Below are 9738 nucleotides of genomic sequence, written 5' to 3' on the forward strand. Positions count from 1 at the left end.
GATCATTTTCTTGGAAACATTCAGGCATAACTAAATTGTGCTCGATCAATCCAATGCTCAAAAGATCTTGCATGAGTTTATATTCATGGTCCAGCATTACAACGAAGAAGATTAATGATTAGTGTTGTCGATCTTTTTTCCGCTAGCTTCATCTCATGTTGAAAACTTTGAAATATGCAATGCATACCTCCAGATTCTATCAGAAATATATTTTGAACTAGGGAGTCTACCATTCTCATTTGTGAAGATGAAAAACCTGAGACTTAGTTGTCCAATGAAGGAAAGATATATACCGGGTATTGCATGCCTGTTCAAGAGTTCTCCGATCCCGTGGTCCGCAGCCTAGAGATTTGGTTTCACTCTAGTGAAGAAAATGATCAGTGAATCAAGCATTGCTTTGATTAAGCGGTTCCCCAGGGCATCTTCAGATATCAACTTCTCAACCTTCTGCTACTGAAGCTTAAAGAAAGATCGCTTTAAAAGTTTAAAGGTAGCCTGCAGGTAGAAATGCAACATGAGCTAGAGATTACATGCTGCTAGATATACGGAAAGTGTTTTTTACGTATAGGCTTTTTATTAGGTAATACTTAGAATTTCATTTATCCTGATTTGCGAAGAAATTTTTTGATTCGGACCTGTTAAAATTAATGGAGTTTGTTACAATTTTGTTTAACTGGTGAACACGCATGCACCAATCCTTCTAAACTCTCGCTTCATAATCTAAATCTTGCGTATGAACCATGTATATTAGAAATATTGACATAACTGACTGAACAATCATGTCACCTAGCTATATGCATGTGTCACCAGACATATCCAATGGAACTTTTCTTTGAACAAGATACAGTATACAAAAGGCAAATGCAAGAAGCTAGAACAGACTACCAGACCTGATATTGATTACTCATGATCGACCACAATTACTTGCTTTCCGACGTTGTGACCCTTAAAAAGTCTAAACACAAGAATGGTATATTACATTTCTTGATCAATCTATACAAACTAAGTCCTATATATAATAAACTAAGCATACACTTTAACAACAATTCTCCTTAATTCTCTCCGTGATTCACGGAGCCATTCACGCTAACACTCCCCCTCAAGTTGGCGCATACGCATCAACCATGCCCAACTTGCTAAGTGAATCATAAAATGCCTTCTTAGACACTCCTTTTGTGAGCATATCGGCAAGTTGCTCTTCTATATGAACAAAATGAAAACTGATGATTTTTGCGTCTAGCTTCTCCTTTATAAAGTGACGATCAACTTCCACATGTTTTGTACGATCATGTTGCACAGGATTCTGTGAAATATGAATAGCTGTCTTGTTGTCACAGTACAGCTGCATAGCACACTTAGGCTTAATACCCAAATCTTGTAGTACATTTCTAAGCCATAATAATTTGCATACTCCCTGAGCCATACCTCTGTATTCTGCTTCAGCACTAGATCGAGCTACCACTTTTTGTTTCTTACTCTTCCATATAACAAGATTACCCCCAACAAAGGTAAAATACTCTGATGTAGATCTCCGATCTGTTATATTTCCAGCCCAGTCTGCATCTGTAAAGCCACAAACCTCAAGGATATTATTGTGATTAGAGAACATTACTCCTCTCCCTGGAGCTAACTTCAAGTACCTCAAAATCCTTACAACAGCATCCATGTGGTCCACACTGGGATTATGAACTGACTCACTACACTTACTGCATACGCAACATCTGGTCTGGTATGTGATAAATAAATCAGGTGTCCAACTAGCCTCTGATAACGAGGTTTTTCAGTAGGCACTTGATCTTGATATTCTGCTAACCGATGGTTCTGCTCAATAAGAGTATCAATTGAGGTGCAATCCAGCATACCGGTCTCTGTTAGTAGATCAAGGATGTACTTCCTCTGACACAGATAGATACCATCACTTCCCCGGGCTACCTCAATGCCCAAGAAGTACTTGAGTGTACCTAGGTCTTTCATCTCAAACTCTGTGGCTAGCTGATTCTGTAATTTATCCACCTCAACAGTATCATTCCTAGTAACTACCATATCAACAACATATATAATTAGGGTTGTTAGCTTCCCTTGTTGATGTCTGAGAAATAATGTGTGGTCTGAATTACTCTGTCTGTAGCCAATTCTCCTCATGAATTGTGAAAATCTTCCAAACCAAGCACAAGGTGACTGTTTAAGACCATATAAAGACTTTCTCAATCTGCATACAAAGTTACTTGGAGAAGCTGCCGCATATCCCGACGGAAGATCCATGTACACTTCTTCTGTGAGTTCTCCATGAAGGAATGTATTCTTAACATCAAACTGTCTAAGTGGCCAGTTTAAGCTAGCAGCACAAGAGAGCAATACCCGAATATTGTTTATTTTTGCAACATGTGCAAATGTCTCATCATAGTCTATGCTATATGTCTGGGTGAACCCTTTTGCTACTAGGCGTGCTTTATACTGGTTCACTGACCCCATCTGGATTATGTTTCACTGTAAACACCCAACGACATCCCACAGTCTTCTTGTCATGTGGTGGAGATACAAGCTCCCAAGTATTGTTCTTTTGTAATGCTTCCATCTCTTCCTCCATTGCTTTCCTCCATTTTGGATCTTCCAATGCATCCTGCACTTTGTTAGGTACTGATACAGTAGATATTTGATTCACAAATGATTCATATGACTTAGACAATCTTTTAATAGACATAAAATTTGCCATAAGATACTTAGCTTTACCCTAAAGGGTAGATTCATATTTTTTTGTTGGCTATTTGGCAGGACATATTGTCTCCTATTAGCCTCACTAGTATTAGTCCCAATAGAATGACTAACATCAGATGAGTGATATTCTGTACCAGGAGAGCATTGGTCAGGTGTATAAATAGTAGTAGGGGAGACATGAGGGGCAGTTGTGTTGTCATCTTCCAGTACCTGAATCTCTAGATTGACTATACTGGAATCACCCGGTGGTGCCGGTATAGCTGACACATTGGTAATCTCAATTGATCCCGTCACCATATCTACTGGCTTACTTGTCTCCCCCTCTCTATGATACAACTCTTCAAAATATGAATTCTCCCCCTGAAGAACAGTATCGGAAGAGGGAAAATAACTTATGTCCTCAAAGAAAGTAACATCCATAGTTACATAGTACTTCCTCGTAGGCGGATGATAGCACTGGTATCCTTTCTGATGTCCGCCATACCAAACAAACACACACTTAACAGCTCGGGCATCTAACTTAGACCTCTGGTGTTTTAGAAGATGGACAAAAGTAACACAACCGAAAACATGGGCAGGAAGATTATGAAAAGAGGGTAAGGAGACATGAGATGCAAGCACCTCATATGGAACTTTTCCCTGAAAGACACGAGATGGAAGACGATTAATGAGGTGGGCGGAAATGATGACAACATCACCCCAAAGGTATTTGGGCATATGGGCACTAAAAAGAAGACACCGAGCCATGTCAAGTAAATGATGATTTTTCCTTTCAGAAACTCCATTATGCTCAGGTGTATAAGAACACATTGTTTGATGAACAATTCCGTGTGTGTTAAGGAACTCCTGAAAGACATAATTCACATATTCCCCCCCTTATCAGAACGAAGAACTCTAACTGTGGCATTATATTGTGTTTGGATAATGGTATAGAAGACTTGAAAAGCAGGAAAAACCTCATTTTTAGTTTTAAGGAGAACATTCCATGAAAGACGGGTGCAATCATCAATAAATGAGACATAATACCGCATTCCTGACACAGTAAACTCTTTGGAGGGTCCCCAAACATCAGAATGAATTAATTCGAAAGGAAGAATACGTTTATTAGAAGTACTAGGAGAATAAGTAGACCGATGACTCTTTCCCAAAACACATGTCTCACAACGTAAAAGTGACTCATCCACACTAATAAACAAAGTAGGCATAGATTTTTTCATAACACTAAAGGATTGATGCCCTAAGCGACGATGCCATAACCAAACTTCACTTAACTTGTCATAAGTGGAGATTAAAGTGGTCCGAGACTGTACCCCTGGTTTCTCCCCCGCATATGTCTGATCTAGATGAAACAACCGGCCCCTCAGATACCCCCGACCAATTAACTCTCCTGTGAGAAGATTCTGAAATATTGCATACATAGGAAAAAATGTCACAGAGCACTTAGCATCAGTGTTCAATTGGGGAACAGATATCAAATGATGAGATAAAGCAGGTACATATAGCACATTGTGAAGCTCTATTGTGGGAGTAATACGAACTGACCATTTTCCTAAGACGGGGAAGGCCTCACCATTAGCATTAGTAACATAGGGTACTGGTGGAGGAGACAATATGGAAAAATAAGAGTTGTCATAAGTCATATGATCAGTTGCACCAGAATCAATAATCCATGTATCAAAACCAATAAAGTTAGAAATATTTAAAGTCATACCAATTTTGCCACGACCCGCTATGGATGCGGTAGGTATTGCTCCTCCTTCGTGTTCTTGGACGAATTGAATAGCTGCTTTTGCTGGGGGACGATAATTAGGCCGCTTAGGCCTAAGGTGTGGATACAGCTTCCAACAGGTCACACGAGGATGGTTAGTATCATGACAATAAGAGCAAGGAGGGCGGGGCTGATTCCCGAAGCCTGGTGGCGGTCTGCGCTGATGAAGGGAGCTGAAGTTGCTTGCGGAAGTGGTGCCGGAGAGCTAGCACGGACTGTGAGGCTGGAAACTTCAACTTGTGTCTGATGAAGACTCTCCTGTTGAGATTCATCCTTACGGATATATGTGAAAGTTGTAATTAGGCTAGGGGGTTCGGTCTTTCGGAGTAATTCCCCTTTCGCACTGTTATGTTTTGCATCAAGACCTTTCAGAAAATGGTGAACTCGCTCAAGCTCCTTTTCTTTGTGGTACCAAACAACATCCTCTTGATTCTTGATCATGCAATGACGTTTCACATCAATCTCAGCCCAAATATTCTTTAGTTTGGTGAAATATTGCGTCATCGGTTGCCCATCCTGCTGCATCGTCAAAGCTGTGCACATTAACTCATGAACCTGTATGAAATCAGAGTCATTAGTATATAAGCTTTCCAGTGTCTCCCATATTGCCTGCGCAGTATCACATGCCTCCACCAGATCGACGATCTCTTCATTCATAACTTTCCACAAGACTTACATGATAAGACCATCATCGTCGTCCCACTTAGTGTATGCAACAAGATCATCTGCACTAGGAGCTTTAGTTACTCCAGTTACATGTCTCATTAGTGCATGCCTCGAAGATGAGCTGCTATAATTCTCTTCCATTTACAGAAATTGGTCCCATTGAGTTTGGTCCCCCAAAGGAACCACTATCAGAACTCTTGATAGATACTTCAAATGTCGGAACATCATTGATCTGAGAACTCTGAACATCGTCTCCATAACCCATTGAAAGACAATTTAAAAAATCAGGAGGTATACAGCGAAAACACCAAACAAAAACCGGAGATGAACCTGTCTTGGGTGTACGTGCACCGTCGGTGAACCTGCACTGTCAACCAAGACTATCAAATCTGGTTCGGGTCAGGTCGAGTCGGGTGCCGGGTCGGGTCGGATTCGTTCGGATCTGATTTGGGCCCGATCGGAATCTGAGCTGTGCGGGCAGGTCGGGTCGGGTCGGGATAGTACCCCAAACGAACGAGAAGAAGCGGGTCGGGATGGTAATGTGCAACACCGTTTCCAATGACATCGGAGGGACGGTGGCGTCGGAAGGGAGCTTGATACGCCGGAGCTTGAGCGAGAGCCGTTGGATAATGGCGACAGCAACGCCAGAGCCGGAGCTTGATACGCCGGAGCTTGAGTGAGGGCCACTGGACGATAAAGGCCGGGAGGCGACGTAGGAGGCGCGCAGAGGGCCGAGAGTCCGGTCGGGTTTAGATGAAGCCTGCAACAACGGAGGAGCACGGCAGCGGAGGAGCACGTCACGTTACATGAGCCGGAGTTCTCATCACATGGGAGTGAGCCGGAGTTCGATAGCGCCACAGTGCCGAGCTCGCAAAAAAACGTAAAAATAAAACCCAGAAAAACAGAGCACTGCTCTGATACTAACAAGAATTGTATATTACACTTCTTAATATATCTATACAAACTAAGTCTTATATATAATCTACTAAGGATACACTTTAACAACAATTCTCCTTAATTCCCTCCGAGAATCACGCTCGTGGTTCACGGAGTCATTCATGCTAACACAAACAGTGCTGCTAGAGCACTCTCGAGGCCTTTAACTATGTCTTCTACGTAAACAATCTTTCCTTGTCGTATGTAAGGCATAATGAAATCTAAGAACTTGGAATATAGATGATAGTGTGTTCACGAACTGTAAATCCATGGAAGCTTACACGCTTGACTAAGAGGTGCATCAAATTTGTTATCCCTTCCGGTTGATCAAGATTGTATTGCGAGATCATTCCACAACTTGCAATTCGTCCATGGGCTCTCCTATTTGGGAGGACTGCATCCAGCATTTTGCCCCCAACATTATCAAAGTAAATATCGATGCTTCTGGTAAGTAGCTGCATGACAATTCACCGTGTATCAAATACATAGCATGTTGCGTTTCAGTTTTACAATAGCTTCTTTTTATTCTCCGAAAATGTAGTAAGTATACCTTTTTAAGGCCAGATCCAAGTCTTGCTCCTCCTTATAGTTGAAAGCCTCATCGAACCCCAACTTTTTCTTTAAATACAGATCAACCTGGTTAGGAAGATGCGTGCATGCAGTATATTGATTAATGAATGGAATTGAAATAATGAAGGATCGATATGCATGTTGATTGCTTTAACGACTGCGGCAGAAGGAAATATAAAAGTGCCATGTAGTCAAAGTTGCAAGTACATACAGACACGTACAGTATTATAAAAAGTTAATCAACTAATAATTATATATATTTTACCTAATGGAGATTCTCTAACTCTGTTAAAAACGATGTTTAAGAAATTAACTCAGATATCGACATATCTTAGAAATTAAGCAGAAATTTTTAATTTTCTATAGTCAGCTTAGACTACTATGGGTTTCTCTATGGTGCATTAATGTATGTGCAATACATACGCGTGTGAGGCTAACAATTAATATTATTTCTCTAATCTCACTTGTGAAATAATGTGGGCTCATAATTAATATTATTTCTCTAATTTCACTCACAAGTCAATAACGGCCGCATGATGCTGGATACCATGCATTGATGCACAACACAATAGTGGCATGTTTACTTACTTGGAATGGAGTTGCATTCCGCTGGAATCAATTCCATTCCGGCGTTTACTTGCCAAGAGGAATGGAATTTGTGGTGGGACCCACCTCCAAAATTCATTCCAATTCCGGAAAAGTCATGAAATTGTAATACCAATGGGAGAGGTGGGAATGAGAGGGAATGGAAGGGAATGAACATTTCTTCCAAAAATATCCTTACCCCTCTACTTATATTAGTTGTGTTTGGTTTGACATGTAGACAATACATAGTACCTTAATAAACCTCTACTTAATTAGTCATAGGTACAAAATGACCTACTTAAATACATATTTTGATCAAGTGTTGTAAAGGAAACACTAAAGAGAGAGTTTTTTCCTATTTGTAAAAGGGTATTTTGGTAATTAACTTAAATTTAATTATGATTCCTTATTACAAGTAAACAACAACAATCGTAACTAGTTTCTTTCCTATTCCTCCATATTATTCCATTCCGTCTCACATTCCTTCTGATTCTTATTCCATATTAATTCCATTCCGAATAAGTAAACGTGCCATAGAATCTTTCTAAACCGTAGTAAAACAGAATGTCAGAGAGATATGTTACATGCATTTTAAAATATCAATACTTGTTAAATCCAGAAATTTCAAGGAATTTTCAGCTTGCCTTTTCCTTAGTACAACATCCTTTTAATTTTGCGAGTTGCCAACAAGCTGACCAACAGCAACGGCTGCTGCTGAGATGAAAACAATTTCTCCTGCCTCAGGAGAACAAACCTCGTAACAACCTACGTACGAGGTCAAACTAGTAATACCAAGAATTCCAGCATAGTAAGAAAGTGGGTGCTGTTATAAGGCTGAATTGTTCCCAATTGGTAGTCCCCCAAACAAAGTCACCTTCCTTGAAATCTTGGTGCTGCGAGTCCAAAATTTCAGCCACTCCATACCCATACACTGGCTGCAATTATATGCATATATACCAATTATTTCAAGTCAATCAATAAATTCATCATTAACATACAAACTTAAATCTCAATCCAGTGAATCCATTTTCGATCATTATTGTATATTACGTACATGCTTAATTATGATCAAGATATGTGGGCTTCGCTAGTTATTATCAGACTATAGCTACAACGTACGTTGATAAATATATCAATATTGAGATGAAAATCTGCTTACCGAGCCGGGTGTATAAGTAATGACTTCGCTAACTCCCTGGAGCTTTTTCATGAAAAGCCGTTGGTAGGGATCACAAGACAAGAGAGGTTCTTTACTATAACAGCAGGCACATTTGATTTTGAAATAGAAGTAGTGACAGTAGGAAGCTTGAACCTGAGACTGACAGTCGTGCTGGAGAGTGACAAGCTATAATGTACGTAAGTTCTTACGAGTTTGTTTTTGTTGATTATAGTATCATACACAATGTCACAAATTAATTAAAAGAAATTTCAGTAGTCTAATGGAACTGGTAAAACAAATTTATTTATAATTTCCATCGAGAGTAATTATTTTGTGTACCCGCCACACCACCCAACCAATCATATTACGTCATGTTATATTTGACATGCACGCGGTGAAAATGGCAAAAGTTTATTTACATATAAGAACTAGTCAGAAACAATCACTGTAAAAATTAATCAATAACATTAAGAAGATACACTACGTAGGATATGTGGTGAGTATATATAATAATTTCTCTTTCCACCGATACGAAGCGGTCTATAAGTTGATAATTTTACAAGGGTGGGTGAAAGAGTTGGCTTTTTAAATTTTTTTTTTTTTGAGAATGGGCTTTTTAATTTATTTGAACGGCATTGACAATTGTACTCATGTCGACGAACTCTCTTAGCTTGTTGCTTAGATATACAGTTAGATTAATTCAAATGTGCTAACGCAAGTACGCAACATAATTGGAGTTTTTACATATACATATATAGCTTGATCTGGTAATCTGCTTCTTAATTTATTACTAGCTAGTTGGAGACGAATGCTTTATTGAGAGATGGTTGAAAGCTTCGTAATAGCACATAGGGGGCTGTTAAATAATTACCATACGTGCTATGAGAGCTACACTTTGCTTCTTGACTGGTTATTCGTTTGATTGTACGTTTATGCATATGGTTAGGAATCAAGAGTACAAGACTTCCATAAATGGAACTACTGGGAATTAAACAATGCAAATGACGTTCGTGTATATCTGATCGATTAGATGAAGATCATACCACGAGCTAATACCATATGGACCAATTCAAGGTCGTGTAGTGTCACTCTCTTGATTCCCTTGTAAATATATGTTAGTTTCGGTATATGATTTCATTCATTTTCGATTTGAAAATCAATTATTTGCGTGACTGATGGAGTGATAGATAAGTCACACATAATGGTATGTGTTCAAGATCGGAGAATTTCAAACCAGAGAATCACAGGGCATGCAAGGATGGTGTAAACCGCGTACGTAATTGAACACGTCTTTTGATAAATACTTCACACCTAATACCGATCAGTAAAATATATGCAT

The 9738-nt window shown here is 39.4% G+C and overlaps 1 pseudogene; it reads right to left on the reverse strand.

Annotated features, from left to right (window-relative positions):
- Positions 1-900: 900 nt before the first annotated feature.
- Positions 901-8772, reverse strand: LOC126802373 (2-alkenal reductase (NADP(+)-dependent)-like; annotated as a pseudogene).
- Between the last annotated feature and the right edge of the window lie 966 nt (positions 8773-9738).

Source organism: Argentina anserina, chromosome 1 (genome assembly GCF_933775445.1).
Source record: "Argentina anserina chromosome 1, drPotAnse1.1, whole genome shotgun sequence".
Classification (NCBI taxonomy): domain Eukaryota; kingdom Viridiplantae; phylum Streptophyta; class Magnoliopsida; order Rosales; family Rosaceae; genus Argentina; species Argentina anserina.